This window comes from Grammomys surdaster, unplaced genomic scaffold (genome assembly GCF_004785775.1).
Source record: "Grammomys surdaster isolate TR1022 unplaced genomic scaffold, NIH_TR_1.0 126133, whole genome shotgun sequence".
NCBI classification, from domain to species: domain Eukaryota; kingdom Metazoa; phylum Chordata; class Mammalia; order Rodentia; family Muridae; genus Grammomys; species Grammomys surdaster.
Window position 1 is genome coordinate 910,028 of NW_021620941.1, and position 19,001 is coordinate 929,028.

At 48.1% G+C, this 19,001-nt stretch overlaps 1 protein-coding gene across 2 annotated transcripts in view; it reads left to right on the plus strand.

Annotated features, from left to right (window-relative positions):
• Positions 1-1,126: 1,126 nt before the first annotated feature.
• The window catches only part of Ralgps1 (Ral GEF with PH domain and SH3 binding motif 1), a 239,370-nt gene continuing 221,495 nt past the window's right edge, over positions 1,127-19,001 (plus strand). For both annotated transcript variants that reach the window (XM_028757104.1, XM_028757106.1), the window contains exon 1: positions 1,127-1,359. The gene's annotated coding sequence lies outside the window, so the exon portion shown is untranslated. The remainder of the gene's footprint in view (positions 1,360-19,001) is intronic.

Here is a 19,001-nt window from a genome sequence, read left to right on the forward strand (position 1 = left end):
ATGTATGCTCTGAATACTTGACTTAATGCTTGACCATCAAACACTCTTGCCTTCAGAGCCATCCCCAAGTTTCCTCAGGCTTGCGCTTAGCTCTCACCATGCACATCAAGAACCAGAACCTTCGAAAAGAACCCTCACACTGTGCATCTCTTGTTTTATCTAAGGGAAAACCGTTAAGGCTATTCTTCGGGCATCACGGTGTTCTTCATGCAAAATATCAGACGTTTGCCTCGGAGATACCCTATTCCCTCACTTCACACTTAAAGTGGTTTAATTTCTGCTGACTCGATTGTTCCCCCTTCTTTTAAATAGTGCAGTATCTAAATCTTTCCATAAGCTACGCCACAGCACCACAAATTATAATGCTATCAAAGTGCTGATCTTGTCTACATGTCCAAGAAGCATCCTACCTCCTTTCTCTGGTAGGCATAACAATTTTGGCGTGGTTCCGACTTTGGGCCCTCACAGCCACGCCCCTGGCTTCCACGGTCTATGCAACTCACTATCTCTGCCTTTAAGCCAGATGACTTAACCTCTGCTCACTGCATTTGCCTGGCCCAGTCATAAAAGGGTCTGGTTACAGTGAGACAGACTCCAGGCCCATCCTTCCAGCTTTGAATGGCATGGTCTTGGGCAAGACCCTCTTCAGGCCTAACTTTTATCTGTTGTGAAAAACATGGATCAGCCCCAAGGGCCTTGAAGTGTGTTACTGGATTGTGATTGTCAATTTGACAGATTTAGAATCATATAAAGAAACCTCTGGATATGTTTGTGAAGAATCGGGACTAAGGTGATGATGTCTTGCTCACAAAGCCATATTTTGTTGAAAATGATACACTCTAGATAGGAATTTAAGAGGGACACTGGGTGAGGCCTGGAAGGATGTTTGTAGACTGAGTCTATTTCTAGGCAGGGGGTGGGCGTGGCGGGCGGCTGAGCCCGACGAGAGCAGCAGAGCATCCTTGCAAGCCTGAGCGTCTGCAAAACCGAAGCAAAGCCGGTGGGGGACCGATGCTGCAGCGGCTGCGCACTGGTGCAACCAGCCGGTTCATTTGCGTGTCTCCGCCTCTACAACAAGCTGGTTGGAGAATCCTGGCATGGTGCCGCGCGCTGATTGGCTGAGCCGGCCGCCGCTCAGGCCCAGAAGTGGACGGTTCCTACTGCGGCTAGGCACCGGCTGGGCTCCCGCGTCGGGCCCGCTTTTCAAGCTTGCACCTGGCTCAACCTCAACCCAGCTCGGCCCGGGCCCGGTCTCGGAACGAAGGCGCCGTTGCCGCTGGGCCTCTCGCAGGGCCATGAAGAAGCGGCGGCAGCCACTGCGGCCCTCGTCAAGGTGACCAGCCAGCCCGGACTGCAGCGGTGAGAGGCAGTGAGAGGAGCGGCTGGCGGGGCGGGGCCCTGGGCGCGGGCCGCTGCAGGTGCGGGGTGGGGGGGCGGGATCCCCGGCTTGCGGGGGTGGGGCGGGGCCTCGGCTCGAGGGTGGGACCTCAGGTTCGGGGGGCGGGACCATGGTCGGCTTGGGTCCCAGGGGCGCGAATGACAGTGTGTGGTTGGGGGGAGATGGCGACGGGGGAGAAAGGACGCAGGTGCGGGAGGCGGGTCCGGCGGCCTGAGAGACTGGGGGCGGAGCCCTGGCGTGAGGGCGGAGTCTTGGCTCGGGGCGTGGGGTCTGCGGGGGCTCAGGTCCCAGGGACCAGAAAGGGAACCTGTGTGTAGGTAAGCGGCAGGGAAAGGGCTCAGGTGTGAGGGGCGGGGCATGTGGCGGCAATGGGCGGGGCTGCAAGGAGAGCCTACCGAAAAGCACAGGTGCAGCGGGCGGGGCTGGGGAAACCCTGTAGGGGCGGGGGGAGGCAGGGGGCGGGGCTGAGGGTCATTGCCAGGTCCGGAAGCAGGGCTGCAGTTGAGGAGTAGCCGGAGGGTGAGTGGGACCCATCCAGGAGAAGGGAGAAGCTGCCCTCCCCGCAGTCTTTGGGTTTTCGGCCTTCTGCGGGCTCTGGAGGCGTCTATGGTTGTCTCTTAGAGGGGCGGGCCAGGGCAGCCTGTGTCTTTGCTGAGTCGCACTAGAATCGCAGCTGCCCTCGTTAATAGGCCGACTGCTTTCCTGTGCCAAACCGAGCCCTAAGTGGGGCGCAGTGCTTTGTTGTTGTTTTTGGTTTTGTTTTTTGTTTTTTTACTCCCCTACTGCTATTGAAGGAGCTTGGCTGGATTTCGGGGTGGTTGGGTTTCATTGATTGATCAGCTGTTGTAAAATGTGTGCTCTTCAAGAGTAGTCTTTGGTGCGATGCTCGAAAGGGTTCTGGATTGTTGGCTCCGGGTAGCAGATGCTCATGCAGATCTTCACAGTGCTGGTCTCAAAAAGATAGAAAAGGCAGTGTGATGGGGGGCGAATGGGCGGAATGACAGCAAGAACTCAGTTTTTGGAGCTGGGACGGACACCTGGGAGTTATTTTTGCCTTTTTGAGTGTTTTGGTGCTGGCAAAGTGACCATACCTGGTGCCTAATTGCGACCTTCCAAGAGCCAGAGGGGAATTACTTGTCAAGAGGTGAGTTAAGATCTCTTTCTTGAGAGTTTGAATCAGGTTTGTGTTGGAGAATTCCCTCCTCCAAACTGGAGGTGGTTTAGATTGTGGTACTCCCTGTGAAGCCTAGGCAGGATTGCAGCTGGGGAGCCATGATAGTGAAGTGTGTTTAGTTGTTGGCTTTTAGACCCCAGGTCCAGTGTGGAATCTTAGCCGATGGATTAGGGCTATAATAGAGCCCTATGGAGTGCTCCTACTGTCAATTTGATCCTGCCACATTTCAGAAAGAAGACTTTAGGATAAAGAGCACAACAGACCTTCATTAGGTGTTTATAGAGACAGAAGGGAGAGATCCGATAGGGCCCCTGTGCTCCAGAAGTACCCTTTATCTGTATGTGACCTTTGGGTACCTTGTGTTTCCTCACTGGGGCTTGGCCCATCTAACCTGCAATACTTTCACCCTGTGTTGAATGGACTGAAGACAAGGGACAGAAAATTCTTTGCTAGCTTGCATTTGTCTTCATTTTAGAAGCCTGGGACTTTTGGAGGACCAAATACCGTGATGCTGGCTTCCCTTGCTACCACTGACATTGGTGATCCAGTGGCATCATGGAGATGTCTCAGGGATAGGCTCTTGTTGGGAAGGCACTTGTGTGGCAGGTGCTAGGTCTAGAAGCAGCATGTGTGAGTTGTTCCACCCTGTCTTAGCAGAAGCTATGTGTCTCTGAGTGACTGCTTTTGTCTTGTCCTTTGTGTTAAAATGAAGCCCCAGGCCTGGTGGTTGACAGTAAGAACACATATCAGAAAATTAGATGGTAGTTTTTTGTTCCTTCTTTAAAATATTTTTATGTGTATTTAATAAATTTGTGTGCATTCTTGTGCATGTGGGGGTCAGAGGATAACTTGTGGGAGTCTGTTCTCTGCTTCCACCATATGGGTTCCAGGATCAAACTCAGTTTTTCAGGCACCTTTAACCTCTGAGTCCTTTCATTTGCCCCATAATTGACTTTATTTTTTCATAATTGGCTTGTTAATTTGTTAATAGAGCAACAACATTCAGTGCTGAGAGAAAACTGCATAATAGAAAACTGTGATCTGTCCCCAGCCTGTTCCTTACAGCTCTGACTTGGGAGGCAGGCAGATTGGCTTGAAGCCTCCCACTGTCCCTTCTGCTGTGTGACCTAACACCAGCTTTTTACTTTCTCAGAGCTTTGCTTTCCTTAGCTGTAAAAATTAAGAACAAGTATGATTTGTAAATTTCTTGTAAAGAATCAACAAGCTATTTCAAGGTACTGCAGATACATGGCACCCAGTCTTGGGGCCTTTCTCTCCCTGCCCTACCCCCGGCTACCAGTTTCTAATATGGTTACTCAGAACAGCATGTGGCACAAGGAGATGAGGACCAGGAATTCTGAGGCCTTTGCCTCTTATATAACCTCAAACAAGTCTCCTTCCCTCTCCAGAGCTACTGGGAGAGTGCTGGACAGTGTGATCCTTAGGAGTGCAAACTCTAGCTTCTGATTGGCAAACTGAAAATCTTAATATTTTTCAGTAAAGCAGGAGGGCAGAAGTTGATGACCCATGGTTTACTTTTTAAAAAAATAGCTGTCTAGGGGCTGAACAGGTGGCACATTGGTTAGGATACTTCCTGTTCTTCCAGAGGACCTGAGTTCAGTTCCCAGCACTCACATTAGGCAGCACACAATAGCCTGTTTCAGAAAATACAACAGCAATATCGTTCCTGTTGGGCACCTGGTAGGGAGTCGCCAAATATTTGTTGAAGGAGCAGATGAAGGACATTGTCTAGGAAGCCAGTCTGGCCAACCGTTTCCCCTGCTTGCAAGTCTGCTGTGCCTTCAGCATGTGTTTTGTCTGTCACACAAGAATGTCACAGCCAGATGTGGTGGTGGAAATCTTTAATCCCAGCATTCAGTAGGCAGAGACAGACAGATTTCTGTGCTTTTAAGGCCATAATGAGACCTGGTCTGGAACAAAGAAAGTAATATCTCAGTGCTATAGTGGAATGTGTGAGCTTCAGCATGAAAGCAAAACTGTGAAACAGGAAGAGTTAAGTTGGGGTGAGGGATGGAAGGGCAGGGTGAGAGAGTACAGAGAGGGGTAAATGATGAAGTCATGGAAATGTGTTACTGTAGAAACTATATATGGAAGAACACATATACGCATACAAAGCTAAAATATGGTTACTCTATAACAGGGTACCAGTGCTCCACTGGACGCCACAGACTAACAAATAAAAAGTTCAGTTCTAGGACTCAGTTACCTCTTTTAGTCAGTAAGATTCCTTAGACCCTCAAACATTATAGACTCTATTCAGAACTTGATGTTAAGACCCCATTGCTGAAGAGGCCACATAATTGAATCATAAACCACAGAGAAACCAAGCTGGAAGCTTTATTCCTATTGGCCAGTTTTGTAGGGCTGGGACATTCACCAGAGGAGGAAAGTGATCTTTCCAACTGTGAACCCTGTGAACTACAGTGCCTGGCCTGGCAAGACACGCCCGCTGGTACATTGGTGGCGTGAATGTCATGGTAGTAACCAGTCCTTTTCTGATTGGATTTTAGACTCACTTCACATGATGACCGATATCTGGAACCATTATGGGCCAAGAGCCTGAGGCTAGATAGGTCATATGCCCCAGGTGAGAACTCCTAATACCTATCTATGCCTGTAGAGAAGAGTGTCCTTCAGCCCTCACCAGGGAAGTTGCTTCTTACAGTAGATGACAGTTAAGACAGAGATTCACACTTGTTAAGGTACAGAGACTAAGAGACAGTAGAATGCTCAGCCCTAGATGGGACACCTGTATCACATCCCTTCCCCTAAGGCTCGAGGATCATTAAAGAGGAAGACGGGATGGGACGACTGTAAAGAGCCATAGGTGGTGGATGAAGGTGAGGAAACAGTATTTTCCAGACACAGCAGGGCGACTGCACATAGGAACTCATAGCAGTTGTGACAATATACACAAGACCTGTGCAGGCCTAAGCCAAACCAAATTCCAGCATGGAGAGAAGTGGGCATGAAGTCCCACCTCTGGCTCAGGAACCATTAGCAACTGATGGCTGCTGGGAGAGGTGAGAGTCAGTTTTCTTTCTGTGTTGTCCCTGGCATGTTTTCCACACTCCAGTCCAGTCCCACACATCCAAGAATGTATGAGCAGCATAGGCTGGACTTAATGGGTTTAAAGCAAGAACAGAGAAGACACAGAGTTAGGTGGGTAGGGAAGGGTGGGTCTGGGAGGAGTTGGGTTGAATATGGTGAAAACACATTGTGTGAAATTATCAATGAGCTACTTAAAAAGAGAGAGAAAACAAGGCTGCCCTCTAGTTGTGTGCAGTCTCAGTGTACACGGCACGCATGCGTGTTTGTTCACATAGCCTTTCTTTTCACAGTCAGTTCTTTTAAATAGTGCTTTAAAACTTTATATGAGTACACTGTCGCTGTCTTCAGACACACCAGAAGAGGGCATCAGATCTCATTACAGATGACTGTGAGCCACCATGTGTTTGCTGGGAATTTAACTCAGGACCTCTGGAAGAGCAGTCAGTGCTCTTAACCGCTGAGCCATCCCTCCAGCCCACTTTAAAACTTTTATCTCGCAAGATTAAACAGAAATTACAGGGATTATTTTAAGCAAGCAGGGGCTCAGATGTTAGGTGTCTGTCTTGCCTCAAGCTGGCAGTTCCTAGTCCTCTTCTTGGAGGGGGCTGCTGTGAACGGGTGTTTGTTCTATATTCTTTCTCTTGCAGCAGTCTGTACATATCACCTGTCCCCTTTGAGTACCCTTTGACTCTAGTCTGAAACCGTTTCAACCATGGGACTGCTCCATCTGGTACATAGAATTCCTCTGATAGTGGTTGGTTTTACCCCCACCCCCCACCCCCATGGTGTTTACTCATTCCTGCCTAGTAGTCATTGTTTAGAAAACTAGCAAGTGATGTCCCTTTTTCTTCTCTAGGGATAAAAGGCCCTGGTCCCAGTGAACAATAGGCTAAAGGGCAGTCTGTGGATGTGGATGTGAGACAGAGAACTGAAAGAGAAAGGAAAGGGGATTTGCACCCAGAATTGAAAACTGATTTTCCATTTAACCTGTGATTTGAGTCCAGCTGTGGCACTTACTGGCTGTATGGCATGGAGGCAGTTTACTCACTGGTCCTGGGTGATGATAACCAGATCTGTCTTGGGTTCTGTGAGAGGAGAAGACTTCATGCTTGTAGAGCATGCAGGGCATGTGGCTGCCTGGAGCAGGTGAGCTGCTGTGGCTCACAGCCCCAAGTGGACTCCAGTCCTTTCCAGTGGATGCTCACTGGACAGTTAAAGGTGAGCGTGGAGACATAATATGCAGGCATACAGACATATGGCCTTAACACGTTCACAGGCTGTGTGACATTCTAGTCGATAGTTACAGAATGAAGCAGTGGGCCCAGCAGTGGGGGTGAGCAGGGAACAATGACTTCCCTGGGTAACCTGGGAGGGGTTCCCTGGCCTCCATTTTTCCTCCTTTTTTATTTTTTGTTTTTTGAAATAAGGTTTCTCCATATAACCCTAGCTGTTCTGGAACTCACTCTGTAAAACAGGCTGCTTCAAACTCAGAGATCAGCCTGCCTCTGCTCCCAGAGTGCTGGGATTAAAGATGTGTGTCACCGCTACCTGACTTCATGTTTCCTCCTTTGTGAAAGCTACTCAGTTCTTCACTGTTGTCATGTGCATACTGTGGTCCGTGCATTGAGTTTTTGTATGTATGGTGTTATGCCTGTGTTTCTTAGTACTTATAGGAAGTCTGCTTGCTGCTGAGTCCCAGGCTCTGGGACTCAGAATAGGCTTTTTGGGCCATGGCATGGTAGACCTCTCTTCAGATGAGAGATGTGTCTCAAATGCCGTTGCCTATGGTTTTTCTCTAAGTCATCCTAGTCTCTGGACTCTATCCAAATTCCCAAGTGCTTATCCAAAGGCAGGTCTATGGTTACAGGTATGGCTGCAACAGTTATCCTGTGGAGTCTTTAGAGTAGGCAGAGCTGGTGGAAAAAGAGGCCCGAAGATAAGCTGGTTATATAGCTGACAGGTACCTCTGTCTCTTTCCTTCTCAGCCTGCCAGTAGCTGGGCTAGAGGAAGGAGGCCTAGGGAGATGACTAGGTGGCCTACAGATTTAAAAAAGATCCATCTATCTATCTATCTATCTATCTATCTATCTTTTTTTTTTTTTTTTTTTTTTGAGACAGAGTTTCTCTGTGTAGCCTGTAGACTAGGCTGGCCTCGAACTCAGAAATCCACCTGCCTCTGCCTCCCAAGTGCTGAGATTAAAAGCATGCGCCACCACCGCCCGGCTTCTTTCTATCTATCTATCTATCTATCTATCTATCTATCTAATCTCTCTCTTATCTATCAGTGTGTGTCTGTATGAGTTTTTGTGCACTGTTTATGTGCAGTGGAGTATATCTTGTGAGCTATGTATGCACAGTGGAGTGTAGAAGTGAGGGTATCAGATCCCCTGGATCTGGACTTACAAGTGGTTGTGCACCCTCATGGGGTTGCTTGAAACTGAATTTTGGTCCTCCAGAAGAGCAGCAACTTCTCTTAATGGCTAAGCCATTTCTCCACCCCAGCCTGTGGACTTTGGTTTTTTCAAGACAGGGTTTCTCAGTGTAGCCCTGGCTGTCCTGGAACTCACTCTGTAGACCAGGCTGGCCTCGAACTCAGAAATCCACCTGCCTCTGCCTCCCAAGTGCTGGAATTAAAGGCGTGCGCCACCACTGCCTGGCTGCCTGTGGACTTTGACATGGCCAAGAGAGGCGTGGCTGTCATGGTTGGCTCTGCAGGACTCACAGGACGTACTTTCTTAATTGTCATTGTGAGTACTCATTGAGCTTTCTCCAGATGGGTGCTCATCCTCCACTCTGTGGCCCCTGCTATGGGCTGTATGTTGTGCCGGACAATAGACCCACGGGGATGATTCAGTCCTGTCCTGCCCTTTAGTGCAAATGGAGGATGACTGGAGGGATTAACCACCACAGAAGCCATGGAATGAGGTGGCTGAGCAGATTCAGGCTCTGGAGTAGGCTGACCTGGGTTGACATCATAGTTACCACAGACAATCTATATCACCCACAGCAAATGTATTCCCTGCCTTGTAAGATGAGTATTCTCTCAGTTGGGGCTTTGGAGTAGGGTACAGAGGGGCACTTAGCACCCTGCCTGGAAGGAAGCTGTCTGGAGAAGCACCAGGCAGTGCCTCTCTGACTGTTTCTTCTGGTCTTAGCCCAGTGCTAATGGTGCTAGTCAGATGGCCCTAGCCATCCTGAGGAGGCTCCTCCCAGGCTTGTGGTCTGCTCTCTCCTCTTGGCTACCTCTCCTTAAAGGAATTAGTACTCCAGAATCATCCTACTTACCTGAGCACAGATGGATTCCATGAGCTTTCCTCAGGGACCACTAGGTGGGCTTGTCTCATCTGCACCAAGGAGAGCAGAGACCATACAGACCCAGGTCCTACACTCTTCTGCAGAACTTCTGTCATCTGCCCTTTCGGGGAAGTTTATCTCCTAAGCTGAGAGGCTGAGGGGTGTGCTTGAGTACAGTGTCTGCACTGCTCTTGAGCTCATGGCCTCCAGGAAGTGCCCCCACCTCTGTTTTCTCATTTGTGTGGAGATGTGATAGCCTCCCTCAGCATGGCCCTCGTGAAGTTTCTATGAGATAATACCAACTAGCACTTGCCAAAAGACTTGCCAGAAGACGTGTGTGCTAGGATGAGACTCTCTTTTCATCATAGTTATGGCTTCTGGGATGCCTTTTGGGGGCTACCAATGATCACATGTGAAAGCTGTGTGACTCATTGTTCAAAGAATATGTTAAAGCTCAGATGAGCTGGCAGTGGGGCTGGCTAGTGCATTCAGAAAGGTGCAGCCTCTTTCTGCATTGGCTTGGCAGATGCAGGTCTTTCTCAGGAGGACGGGTAGTACTAGAGTGAGGGAGAGACACCGTGGGATGGGCCTGTCCAGGAGCTTTCTGGTCTTGGTCCTTCCTGTTTCATTATTATTCCAGACTGTGAATGGAACAGTCTTCTCTCTCTTGTGTGTATTTGTATGTGTGTGTATCTGTGTATATTTCTATATGTATCTGTGTGAGTGTATGCCATGTACATGCCGTGGCCATGGAGGCCAGAATAGGGCATCAGATCCCCTGGAACTGGAGTTACTAGCAGTTGTGAGCTGCTATATGGGTACTGGGAACTGAACCCAGGTCCTCTGGCAGAGCAGCCAATGCTCTTAACCACCGAGCTATCTCTGCAGCCCCTGGCAATCAGAAGGAAATTTAGATGCTTGGCCTTGACAATCCCAGGTTTCTTGGGAACTACCTCGTTTGGGGAGGGAGGAACAATAATGAGCACGTAAAGTCGAGGTTTACTGGGTCTAATAGCTCACACCTGCTTTTGTGGAGTCTGGGAAGTAGGAAAAAGGAAATCAGTTAGTACATTTTTGAATTAAATATTTATGGAAAACATGTTAATAAATTCAGAAGAACTTGTTTCTCTTCTTTGTGGTAATAAAATGTTATGTGGAGTTAGTGACTTTTCCTGTTTTAACCATTTCCTTCACTCTGTCTTCTCCGGAATGTCTCCCCTCCTTCCTTTACTTCTTCCTTTTTTTTCTTTTTTTTCCTAGGCTGGCCTTTAGTCAGGCTTACAGAACTGAAAAATGAGTTGGCATAATCCTAGCTCTCTGGAGGCAAGGGCAAGCAGATTTTTGAGTTTGAGGCCAGCCTGGCCCACAGAGTGAGTTCTAGGACGGTCAGGGCTATACAGGTAAACCCTGCCTCGAGTGAATGAATGAATGAATGAATGAATGAATGAATGAATGAAAAGAGAAAGCTCTTTAGATAAGTGGCTGCAGCGTGGGTATCTGGAGGTTAAATGAATGAGGAATGAACTGTTGAAGGAAATGGACTGAAGAAAATTAGTGACTCCATGTTGGTTCAGAGGTCCCTTCTCTCATATACTCTGGAGTACTTCACAGTGCTCGGTGTCTCAATGGCAGTTATTTCTGCTTGTGTTGGTCGGGCAGGGTAGGTATGATTCGCTGAAGACAGTGGTAGCTCAGAGAGGTTCATTATCGGGGTGAAGCTATGAGAGAGTTGGGGTTCTTTTGCCTCTAGGTGACTCTTTCGCACCCCAGACACCTTAGAGTAAGATCAGACACTTAACCTTGTGGAGTCATGGGCAAGTGAGGAAATGGAGCTTCCTGGACAAAGGTTTGCTTGACTTTATGTATTTTTAATTTCCTCTCATTGGATTTGGGGAGTTAAGTTCAACTCAGTGTGTTAGGACCAGTGACTGCTGACTTTGTAGTAAATAGTGAGATCGTGCTCATTAGTGTGTGTGTGCTTGCTGCCTGATGACCAGAGTTAAGATCTGGCTTCTGTGACAAGGCTGATAAGGTGGTTTGCTGATTGCTATGTGGCCTCCTTGTGACCTCACTTAGCTTTCTTATGTACCTTATCTCTGGGCACCTTTGCTCCCAGCACCCATGGCCTCTGTGCTCATCAGGTGGCCTGTCAGTCTGGAGGACCATGCTTCCTCCCTTCCCACACAAGGGCAGAGACTTGTCCAGCTTTCATGCCCAGTTGTCCTGATTTCTCAGTCATGTGAGTAAATCTGTTTGAATATAGCAATCTCGTAACAGCTGCCAGGAGGTCATACATGACTGCTAATAAGCCATGTCGGTGGTGAAGGGTTTATGTCAGGTGACAGACTCTGAAGCTGAGTCGTGTGTCACTGTGACTAGGAGGGAGCAGGGCTAGCCCTGACTTGGTGTGAGGCTCTGCTGACTAGCTTGGTGACAGTGCCTACCTATAAGAAACAGTGTTTCTGGTCTCTGGTTTCCATCAAGGTTCTGGGCTGATGTAATGGGGGAACGTCTTAGGAGAGCCTTGAACCCAGTTTACCAGCATATTCAGTGGTGCTTGCTCCTGAGATAGGGAGGACAGCTTGTATTTTGGAAAAACAAATCACTAAATGTGGAGCCAGAATCTACCTTGAGGGGTTTCCTGGAGTCTGTGCATCCTTGGGGAAGCTCAGGATTGGATGAGTGCCAAGGGTGAGCTGGCGGGGTCAGACCACACCTGCAGCCAAAGGCAGAGGGCTGCCTTGCTACTGCTCTGTTTTCATCTGTCCTGTCAGACCCATCTGTCCATCTGTCTGTTTACTTGGCCTGTCCTTGTTGAGGCTCGTGAGTGCCAGCACTATGCTGGCTGTGGTGCAATGAAAACTATCCCTGTTCTGTCTTGTACAATATTAAATGCCTGAGCACGAAGCAGTAACAAATCAGCATGTAAAATATTAACTACAGCCCAGTGTGGTGACACATGCCTGTCATCCAGTACTTAAGAGTTGGAAGCAAGAAAATGCCATTGTGGCCAGTGTTGAGAACAAGGGAGAGATGAATGCTGGTCCCGAAAAATGGCACTGCTTGGTCTGAGCTAGCAACCTCTGCCACGTTATGTCCTAGCTGTTGAAGTTGATTTCTGGACTTTCCAGCTGTCAGCTAAGCATTGCTTTCTGAGCTGTTGTTCCTCTGGCTTCAGGAGAGCAGCTAGCCTTCTTTCTGCTTCTTAGAAGACTGGCTGCCCTCTTGCTTCTTGAGGATATTTGAGGACACCTTGAGCTCATTAGCGGTTTTTAATCATGATGTGTAAATCTATGGAACATGTAACTGGGCTCTACATTGTGTCACTGCCCTGGGGACCCTGTGGTCTTGATAGTTAGGAAATAGTAAATGAGGACAGGACAGTGTTGGAGGAGGCCACACAGTAGAAATGGAAGCTCATAGGACCACATAAAACTTCAGGTCTTAGAGAAAGGCTTCAGCTTTCTGGGTGCAGGAATTGGAGGTGCATTTGGGCAGCCACGCTGAAGTCTGGGTGAGCTGGTATTTTGGTCAGGCCACTGTGTGTGTTGTGTGTATCACTGGATGAGAAACTGGGAGGAGTAGTTGCGTGGAAGGGGGCTTGAGAGGGCCCAGTGGATAGTGAGCATGCTTTTAGTCTTGTCCTGGGATGGATGGAAGCCAGTTGAAGCCATGTTACTACTGATCCTGCTCTAGTGTAGGGATGATGACGAGAAGGAGGCAGAAACCAGGGGATGATGGATGCTGTTGCTGGAGTTCAGGTGCCAGCTAGTGGGTCCTGATCCTGGCCATGGTTGACTGTTTTACGAAGCTGAGGTAGTAGACACTTGCATAGTGATACGGTAAGGAAGGAGGGTGATGTCTGGTTTTTGCTCTGTTGACAGAAGATGGTGGGTGGGCCTGGTCACTGAGAAATGAAATTTGAAAGGAATAGTAGGTGGGGGGAAGAATGGGGTTTGGCCATTTTGAGTCTGGCTATCCTTCCTGCAGTGAAAGCACCCTCATTTGTACAAAAATTCTTCTTTTAGGGTGTTTGATTATTTGATGTGTGTAAAAACTGTGCTAGACTTTGTTGATGAAGACGGCTTACATTGGCTGTCTTTTGTCATTGCTGCAACAAAATGCCTGAGGAAGAAGGACCATAAGGAAGGAAGGCCTCTTCTGGCTCACATTTTAAGGGATACAGTCCACTACAACAGGGAAACCATGATGGTGGGAATGTGAGGCTGTGGTCATGGTGTGAAGCAGAGAGGTGAATGCTAATTCACGTTTATTCAGCCCCAGACTCCAGACCATGGGACGGTGCTGCCACATCCCTCCCGAGTTAAACCCCTCTGCAGATGTTCTCAGAGACTTCTGAGTATGATTTTAAATCCAGTCAAGAAGGTATCGGACGCTAAGCAACAAATGGCTGGAGCTACTGTGAGCCATTTTCTCATTTAACTGTTACTCTTTGGGTTGGTGTCTTAGGGTTTTATTGCTGTGAAGAGACACCATGACCACAGCAACTCTTACAAAAGAAAACATTTAATTAGGGCTAGCTCACTGATTAGGGCTAAATCAGAAGTTTAGTCTATTATTGTCATGTCAGGAAGCATGGTGGCATGCAGGGAGACATGGTGCTAGAGAAGCTGAGAGCTCTACATCTGGATCCAGAGGCAGCAGGAAGAGACCTTGAGCCACTAGATCTGGCTTGAGCTTCTGAGACCTCAAAATTCTCCCGCCTTCCTCTAACAAAGCCACACCTACTCTAACAAGGCCACACCTCCTAGTGCCCCTCCTTATGGGTCACTCATTTGAAAACATGAGTCTATGGGGGCCATTCCTATTCAGACTACCACAGTTGGGTTGCAAGTGTTATAAAAATAAGAGAAGCTGGGGGAGAGGGACTTTGGGGGGAACTACGGGGGTGATACATGCCTTTAACCCCAGTGCTCAGAAGGTAGAGGCAGGTAGATCTTTCTGAGTTTGAGGCTAGCCTGGTCTTTGGAGTGAGTTCCAGGACACCCAGGGAGTGCTAGACAGAAAAAGCCTATCTCCAAATACTAAAACCAAACCAAACCAACAAACACAAAAACTCCATAAAAACAAAGACATGAGATATAGGGTTCTTCTTTAGGTGTGAGAAGTTAGAAGGTTATTGGCTCAAAGTAGGTAAGGAGCATTTTGGGTTAGAGACCAAAGTGCTTTCTAAGTCTGAGGCTACCTCATGGCCTAAGGTGGCTGCTAGAGCTCTGGTCTTTCCATCCAACCTAAGACCTTTGAGGCCAACCTGGGGTACAGTGTAAGACTCTATCTCAAAACAAGCAAGCCAGCAAACAAAGAATGGTCAGGTAGAAAAGGCAGAAAAACTAACACTAGAGAGATGCACCAAGAAGAGTCAACCCCTAAGGACGTTTGTTCAGTAAACAGGGGCAGCTCTCTCATCATCTGCCTCTTATCTTCTTGAGGAAGTCAGAGGTGCTCTGAAAGATGAGAGACCAGGTGGGAAGAGAAAGAATGTGCTGGCCAAAGGACATTAGGAAGTAAATCACACATGGCAGCATCAGAAGTGAGAAATGGTGCCTATGGTTGCCGAGCATCCTGGACCACGAGGAAGGAAATGGAGATGTTTGGATGAGGAGGGCCAGTGTGTGTCCTCTGGAGTGCTTAAGCTGGAGGCCAGGACAGGGTGGTTAGAAGGAGTCCTCAATTTAAACCAGAGGAAAGCTCCATTCTGCAGGTAATAAGCCTCCTCGTGAACCAGACAAAATAGTAAAGATGTTTCAACACCTAACACCTCAGTGAAAGTTCAGTTTTAAAGGAAGACATACTGTGAGTTCTTGCCTAAGAACCGTTCAGAGAAAGAATACCATGTTGACAGAGTTGATGCACAGTGGAACTGCCTGGGCCGGTGGAGCACTGCCATCCAGTTGTGAGGAAGGGTCAGTGGCCAGAGGGTTGTTCAGTACCCCGCCAAGTTTGACATCTGATTGTAACTGGTACCCGTTTCAGGCAGTCCAGCACCCACCTTTTATGTGTAGCTTTTGCTACACCCACACTAACACTGTTCCTGGGGCAAATCTGATAGAAGGCATGTTCAGCAGTTGGGAGGTGACTCAGACCCAGAGTCACATGCACAGGCATGACAATGGTTAAGGACCGGCGGAGTGGAGCCATTCCAGGACTGTAATTGTAAAAGAGAACCTGAAATAATTTTTGAAAGAAGACAGGGTGAAGTCATAACAGTTAAGGCAGGAGCAGAATCCAGCTCAAAGCAATACTCCTGCGTGTGAATGTTCTTCAAAGAGCTGAGGTTTGGCAGCCATCTCTAGCCCTCCATCTCTAGCCCTCCAGCGTGTCTGGATAGATACCTTCTGGCTTACAGAGTGCTGTGCAGGTATGCAACCTACCTGAGCTGTTTTTGGGGCAGCTCCTTGGGGGTACTGTCTCGTCATACTCTATGGAGCAGTTTGCTGGGCACCTTTGTTCTAGTCTTTGGAAAACAGCAATGTTGAATCAATTGAATCTTGTGTTATCATGTGACCTAGGCCTTTCCACTCTGAGGTATATATCCAAGAGACAAATGCCCAGACAAAAACCTTTACCTGGTGTTGATAGCTGCACTGTAATAGAACCTACAACACCAGAAATTCCTATCAGCTGATGAATGGCTAGGAGGATAGCAGGGTGTGGGCCCCTGAGCTGCAGACAGCAGGCTGTTAGATTCTGTTTGTATGAAGTGTCCAGAAGAGGCAGAGCCTTAGACACAGGAGGTGGGTCAGTGACTGGAGGGCACTGACAGTGAGGGGTGGTGGGTGTTGACTAGTGTGTATGGAGAGGGATTGTGGGTAATGGTAAGAGTGCTCTGGAGTTAGCAAGCAGTCATAAACAAGCCCTCATGGAGTATGTGGGAACCACTCAATTCCAGAATTGTAAAGAGTGAATTTGGGCCCTATAAATTCTATTTTAAAATATTTATTAACTGTTAGTTGTACAAAAAAACTTTAAAAAAAACCAAAACACAAAAAACAAACCATACACATACCGAGGTGACCTCCATCCTGCTCCCAGCTCTTAGGTGTATATGTCCTGCCTTTTTGTATATGTCTTGCAGTTGGGTTGACCTGTTTGTCCTTCCCCACAGTGCTTTAGTGTCCTCTCCTCAGGTTTTATGAAGAAATGATATTTAGGCAGAAGTGGCAACAATATTCCCCATTGCTCTGACTCACCTCTCAGTCTGTAAGTTTGAGGGCTCTAACTGTCACTATTCGCTTCTCTAAAGGAATGGTACTTACCCTGTGAATGCTTCTTTACCAGAGTAGTTAACATGAGGGAGAAATGATGGCAGGACCACAGAGCAGCACATCTCTGTTCCCACTGATGGGAGTGTGAGCTGGCATAGCCACCAGGAAAAACCAGACACAGCCCCCACCACCGCTTGCCACCAAGCCAGCTCTGAAACTGGCATGCAGAAAGCCGGTGGGCATGTCCCAGAAGCCTTGCTCTGCAGTGCTGGCAGCAGTGCTGTCGCTAATTGCCCAAATGGGAAGCAAGGCCAGAGCTTGTCAGTCGTAGGATGACAGACATTCTATTAGGACCCTGTAGACTGGTGACCCTGAATAGAGTGCCAGCTCAGCTGGGAAGTCTGGGAACACACTGTTTATTCCCATGCAGACACCCTTGTATAGATTAGGAGGAGACAAGGTGAATCCATACTAACAAAGCCCACAGTAGTAAGTGCCCCTTATAGGTGGGCATCTCAAGGCTGGTGCTGTTGGAAGTGGGAATTCCTTGAGAATCATGTAAACTTCTGCATACACTGTACTTCTGTGAACAAGTTTATATAAACATTAAGAAAATTGCTTTGTTACTAAAGTACTTCATAAACGAGTAAAATACAATTATTTTAACATACTCATATCTTTATCTCTATAATCTTATATTTGTAATCCTTTTACAATGTCTGTAAATGTAAAGTGTACTTCAGAGTATACATTTACAAATACATTTATGTATGTTAAAAGTGCTTTTAAAAAATATAGACTGACCATAGTAAATGACGGAGAAGACGTGCGCCAAGGCTAGAGTCCTGACAGAAGGGTGCTCTGCCTGTGTGGAGGCCTGCTGTGGGAGTGGCCACTGGGCGAGTGCGGTTATGGAGGGTTCTGTGGTGCTCTATCAGAGTGCGTGACAGTGGGGAAGCTAGGGAGAAGTTGGCAACTGGACTTCTGGTTTCTACTGAGCAGTCAGTGAACTGAGGACACAGACCTCATAGAGGCCAGGGGACTAGGAGAGAAGGGAATGCCAAGGCTAGAGAAAGTGGTTTAGATGAGGGGCTGTGAGGTAACTGGCAGCTGACTGGAGGTCAAAGGCACTCATGTTACTACCCTTTGTCAGGAAGGGATTCTGGGGGCCTGTCAGTGCCACCTCAGTAGTCAGGTGGGGGTTGCTGGGAGGGAAGAATGAGGAGGGCAGTGGTAGCTGGTAGAAAAGCAGGCTGGTGCACAGAGTGTGTGTTGTCTACTCTTGTAGATGGGAGAGAGGCAGGTGTTGTCTGGAGAGCAAAGTGTGAGTGTGGAGAGGCTGCCACAGGGGCTGCTTGCCTGAGCTCTGGATGGACCCCAGGCCCTGGGTAATGGTGGGTCTCAGACATAGTTGGGAGGTCCCCTGCTCTGAGTTGGGAGGTAGGGCTGGCTCGAAGGCGAGCGAGGGAGACAAGGGAACTCCTCACCGGAGTGAGCAGGGCAGAGTGAGTGCATGGTGTGCACATAGGGCCACCTTGAGCAGTCCTGCAGACACGTCTGTAGTGGGATGGCTTGTGGGCTGCTCTGGGGCTTTGTTCTGCCCTTGAGCTCCTTCCTTGCTGGGTTGAGCCTTTGGACTCTTATCTGGTTTTGACTTATCAGATACATTTAGTGTTTTTCTTTGAGGCCAATCTCCCATGCCATCCCTGCATACTAAGTGTCTTAGTCAGGATTTTACTGCTGTGAACGCACACCATGACCAAGGCAACTCTTATAAGGCCAACAGTTAATTGGGACTGGCTTACAGGTTCAGAGGTTCAGTCCAGTATCATCAAGGCAGAAGCATGGCAGTATCCAGGCAGGCATGGTTCAGAAGGAGCTGAGAGTTCTACATCTTCATCTGAAGACTGCTAGCAGAGTACTTACTATAAGGCAGCTAGGATGAGGGTCTTATAGCCCATACACACAGTGACACGCCTACTGGAACAGGGGCACACCTTCTAATAGTGTCACTCCCAGGGCTGGGCATATACAAACCATCATAGTAAGTGAGTTGAGAAAAAAGAACAGCATCCATCAAGGACAGTAATACCAGATATCGATCCATGGGTAAGGTATATGGCATTTCAAAGAGCACGTTGAAGCTAGACCTCATAGTGTAGTGTTATGGTTAATTTGTTCTGAGTTGCATGGGCTTAGAAAAGAAAGTCTTAACCCTGTAGGACACTAGCTTTTCATGGCAGTGTTCTGCAAGGAGATTGGATGAGATTTCATGGCTGCACTGGTGTTCCTTAAGTTTTACAACAAGCAGGTGCTTTCTTGTGCACTTGAACCAGCAGGGCTGTAGTTAGTGAGACAATCTTCCAAATGGGCCTGGGAGGCTGAGGGAGCATCAGGCATCGTTGATAAGCACATGTATAGTGGGGCTGAATGTTTCCTGTGCATGGGGGTCCTGCAAAGGTTACTGTTAAGGCTTGGCGTGGGTCTGCCCAAGATGGGGCTTATGGGAGCCTAGGTTTGCTTTCTTTCTAGCTCTGCCTTCTAGCTAATGAGGAGAGCAGTTTGCCCTAATTTGATGGTCCCTCGGTGACATTCTGCCTTCACTTTATTTGCACTGGAACCTGAAGAACTATGAGCCAAATTTTTTTTCTTTGTAAATCTGTCACCTCTGGTGTTGTCTTATGGTGACAGAGTGTGATTGGCACCCTCTGTCCCAGATCAGGCAGTGGTGGGGTTTCCTCTGGTTTTCCTGTAGAGAGTTTTCCCATTTGTCTCTGTTCCTCCTGGTGCACACTTGTGGCTATTCTGACAGCTGTCGCTCTTTTGTTCTGTTGCT